The 5000-nt window shown below is 48.6% G+C and overlaps 1 protein-coding gene across 2 annotated transcripts in view; it reads left to right on the forward strand.

The window, feature by feature from the left end:
• Positions 1-5000, forward strand: part of b3gat1a (beta-1,3-glucuronyltransferase 1 (glucuronosyltransferase P) a) — a 105611-nt gene that overhangs the window by 49890 nt on the left and 50721 nt on the right. For both annotated transcript variants that reach the window (XM_012838370.3, XM_031573861.2), the window contains exon 2: positions 1313-1530. The gene's annotated coding sequence lies outside the window, so the exon portion shown is untranslated. The remainder of the gene's footprint in view (positions 1-1312; positions 1531-5000) is intronic.

Consider the following 5000-nt stretch of genomic DNA (forward strand, 5'->3'; position numbering starts at 1 on the left):
CTACAGAGCTCCTCCGCTAGGGGTTTAGTCTGGAAGCTTTCGCGGTTGGACAGGGCCCACGGAGGGTTGTTTCTCTACCTACTCCTTTCCAGACAGGTTGACAATGAGTCTGTTGTCACCGGAGAAGTTTTTCCAATACCGGCAAGTGGTGGAAATAGATTTTGAAATAGATTTTTCAGTGCCGAAATCTGGTACTGTAATATCGGAGCTGGTTATGGATTCAGCCGGCACATCAGGGGAGTTGAGTGTGTTTGTGTGTTTTACTCATCTCTAGTGTCTGTGCTTTCACATATTTATTCACGACAGAGGCTTGCTCAGGGTGCTGTGAATCATCAAACTACATGTAGTCTTTTGGCAGAGGCTTTTGTCTAATCCACTTAGAGTATATTGCATAAATATGTCTGAGAGTATGTGTGCCTCCTGTAACAAACCCATGACCCTTGACCCATGACCCCATGACCTTGGGGTTGTTAGGACCTTGCTACACCAGTTGAGCTGCAGGAACACGTTTGTGTCAGTTTCAAACAGGGATGTGGCTAAAAGGATTGGAAAGCAATCAGATTTCATTTTTCTAAAATGTTACATGTATCCAAAACTGTCAAAAGCGATTTGCAGCAAAGTCACAATGATAGTTTTCTGAGCTCAGTCTGTTGTCAGCTGTCAGGTGCCATCTGATGCTAGATGAAGAGGGATCTTAACATGCAAAATGATCAACAGGTTCTTGTACCGCTCATTAACACAACTCACCTGTTGTGAAGTCACTCAGTCTGTCAGAGAAAAAAACCGGGAATGTCTTCACAAAAACATGGTTTGAGTTGAAACCTTCTGAACAACCCGTTTCCACAGCGGCTTTGTTGACGGAGGTGCTTGAAATTCCCCTTTACATTTTCACAGCTTGAAATCAAAGGACATTCAAATCCACCCTATGCAGTGCAAACTCAGTGGCAGCACTGACCACAGCATGCAAAAACGGCACACAAAAGTGCACGCGCCACACACACACACACACACACACACACACACACACACACACACACACACACCCACACACACACACACACACACACACACACACACACACACACACACACACACACACACACACACGCACACAAACACACTGAAACATTTCTCCATCTCCGCCATCACGTCCACCCAAGCACAAGTCCTCCACCCTCCCCCCCCCCCCCCCCCCTTCCCCTCCTCCTCCCAGCTAACTCCATCCCTTCTTTCCGAACAGTGAATGACTCTCTTTGTGTCCTCATGAGAATGCGTCATTCTTACTGACGGACGGTCACCCTTGTCTCCGCAGTTGCTCCACAGTCCGGTCTGTGTGACCCGCCACGAGGTCTGGGTGCCGCGGGCTGTCGGTGGGATTCGGATCCAGACACACTGCTCCTCAGCTTCCTCCGTTTATTCCGACCTCACCGCACTGACGGGACTTCATCTCTCCGCCACAAGAGCCTGCAGGATTAGACTGACCTCTGTGCGTTGACCTCCGGGGGAAAAAGAAGGGAAACGTCTTTGCCTGTGAGTACTGTGTTCATGGGTCCTCCTCAATCTGCTGTGTTGCCTGTTGTCCACCCTACCAGACTGTAGTTGGTCACTGCTGAACAAAGGTTCAGTCTCTGCTCAGGAATGTTGTGACTGTGTTGTGAGTGGAGAGTTTTGTATTTGTTTGAATGGGTACTATGGCGAGCATAAGTGACTTATAGAAAGTAGATTTGTCTTCATGACAGCGGTTTCAGAGCTTGGCCTAGCTGGATATAGTCTACAAATACATTTATATATTCATGGATAACAAATGTTGATTAAAATCGTGCCATGCTAAGACTCAGGTAAGATTCTCTGCTTCTGTAAATCAAGACCTGGTCCTGATGCTGTGAGGCACTCATATTGTGCATGAGTCGTGTGTGATGGAGTCAGAAATACATGAAGTAATATGTACAGAAAATATTTTTTATCCTCATATTTTGTATTTTATATATTGGACTTTATATATATATATAAATATATACAGGCGCTTATAAGTGTAATATTATTCATAGACTGATTCAAGGTGTAAGGTGGCTGTTGTGCATGGTTCATGTCAACCTTGTCTGATGGCGTCCACCTCACTGGGCACAGCACTCCTCAGCTGCTTCTCCTGTGGCTGTGGTTTCTCAGCAGGCAATAGCCTTTGGTACCTATGATTCAGAGGCTAGGAACAGAATAAGTCATGAAGCCACAATGTAGGGATCTGCTCAAAGGGCGGCTTTCTGGGTAATGCTGTTCTTCTACATTACTGCACATACAGTTAACACTTACTTGCGCTCTTACGCAGTTCTTTCACCTCTTCATGAGCAGCTCAGGACTCGTTCAGGGGGGGGGGGGAGGCATTTTGAGAGCAGGGCACACAGGGAGCAGGTAGGGATCAGTATGACAGAGGCAGTTATGATGTGGGTTGGGGCGCTAGAATATCACTTCTAGGCTTCAAGAGGCCCTCTCTTGATCCTTTTCACAGAGGTAGTTTTCCCTCCTCTCCTCTCCTCTCCTCTCCTCTCCTTTTCCTCTCCTCTTCCTCCCCCGCTTGGCTTTCTCTTGTTTTCACCCGGGAGGCGTGAGTGAGAGATTAGGTGGAAGAGAGAGAGCGAGACAGAGAGAGAGAGAGAGAGAGAGAGAGAGAGAGAGAGAGAGAGGAGCGCTAGGAGACATGGCACATCTACTTGCCTGAGCCATCTGTGAGGAGCCGGCTTCATGTTATTACAGTGGGAGACAGCCAGTGGGGGTTGGGCTGGGGACATGGCTAATGCCCTTCTCTGTGTGTTTGTCTGACTGTCCGTGTGCATATGTGTGCTTCAGGCACCTGGAACATGGTTTATTTGTGTTTGTGTGTGTGTGTGTGTGTGAGTGTGTGTGTGTGTGTGTGTGTGTGTGTGTGTGTGTGTGTGTGTGTGTGTGTGTGTGTGTGTGTGTGTGTGTGTGTGTGGAGGTTGGGTGTGTGTGTTTGCATATGTGGAGACAAACATACATGAGTATATGTTCGTGGTTGTGGAGGTATGCGCATATGTACAGTACAGTATGTCTCCATGTGTGCTTGTGTGTACATGGGAGTGTGTTGGTCTGTGTGCGTAACATGTGTGCGTGTGTGTGTGTGTGTGTGTGTGTGTGAGTGTGTGCGTGTCTGTGTGTGTGTGTGTGTGTGTGTGTGTGTGTGTGTGTGTGTGTGTGTGTGTGTGTGTCTGTGTGTCTGTGTGTGTGTGTGTGTGTGTGTGTGTGTGTGTGTGTGTGTGCTTGGTGTGTGTGTGAAGGGTGTGTGAAGGGTGTGATAATGTGTGTGTAGGCCTATTTGCGTGAAGGGTATGTTTGTATGTATAAAAGGTAAAGGGATATGAGTCTGGCAAAGCCTTCACGGAGGCTATGCAATGGCAAGAGAAGAACACTCTTCTTCAGCATAGACGGAGGCCTCTGACTCAGCCAATGCACCTCTACCCATCTCCCCACAGCCCCCCGCAGTGCACCACCAACACACCTTCCACCCGATGAACTCCGTGCCAACCCTGTTATACCAAACCAGCAGGTGGTGGACACCTCCTCTAGCCGTGTGCCCTCTCGGTTAATGGAGCCCCAACACAGAGTTCTGAATAGTAATTTCACGTCTCCTTGGTGATGAGGGAATCTTGGACGTGCTCAGCTGTGCGAACACGGGTTCCTGCTGTTGCAAGCAAACAGGAAATGCCAATAGAGTGGTAGTAATTCTAACCGCAACGACGCTGCCGCTCGATATATTGCAGTCTCATTTTCTTAAAGAGGGTTTGAGCCTGATCAGCCGTCTCTTGGATCAATCTGCACACACACACACACATGCGCACACACACACACACACAAACACACACACACAAACACACACACACACACAAACACACACACACACACACGCACACACACACACACACACACACACACACACAAACACACACACACACACACATATACACACACACACACGCACACGCACACAAGCACACATACAGGCGCACACACACACACACACGCACACATACACACATACACACAAACACAAACAAACACACAGACAGGCACACACACACAAACACACACACACACACATAGATGTGTGCTCTGTGTGGCGGTGAGGCTGCTGAGAGCTCAGTCAATCTGTGAGCAAGGCTAAATGAGACACTCACAGGGGATCTGGGACATTCAAATGAGTCTGGCTCTCTCTGGAGAGGGCTGTCAAGCACACACGCACAGACAGTCACACACACACACACACACACGCACGCGTACACACACACACACACACACACCCACCCAGACAGTCACACACAAACAAACACACACACATACACATGCACACGCACACTGTTGCACAAACACCCACAGACACACAGATGGCTGCACAAGCACACACACACACACACACTCATACAGACTGTCACACATATACACACTTACACGAACATGCACACACACAGACATGCAGACTTTTCACACACATACTCCTGGACACACACACACATACACACATGCATGCCATTTACACACACACAGGCAATCACACACATACACACAGGACACACAATGTCTGTGGTAGCACCAGGGAGGCGAGGTTGTGATGAATGAAACGGAAAGGCTGTCCTTTAGCACACGCTGGACATTCAGAGGCACATCCGGATCTTACTGTGTGACCAACACAGGGGGGCAGAGTGCTGGTTTAAAAAAGAGACAGAAGAGGGAGAGAGATGGAAGGAGGGAGGGAGAGAGGGGAGGGAGAGAGAGGGAGAGAGATATAGGAGCGAGGGAGGGAGGTAGAGACAGAGAGAGAAATAGGAGAGAGAGGGAGGTAGAGACTGGGAAAGACACAGGAGTGAGGAAAGGACAGAGAGAGGGAAGGAGAGAGAGGGAATGAGAGACTGGGAGAGACACAGGAGAGAGAGGGAGGTAGAGACTGGGAGAGAGGGAAGGAAGTAGAGACAGAGAGAGATATAGGAGAGAGA

Source organism: Clupea harengus, chromosome 9 (genome assembly GCF_900700415.2).
Source record: "Clupea harengus chromosome 9, Ch_v2.0.2, whole genome shotgun sequence".
Taxonomy (NCBI): domain Eukaryota; kingdom Metazoa; phylum Chordata; class Actinopteri; order Clupeiformes; family Clupeidae; genus Clupea; species Clupea harengus.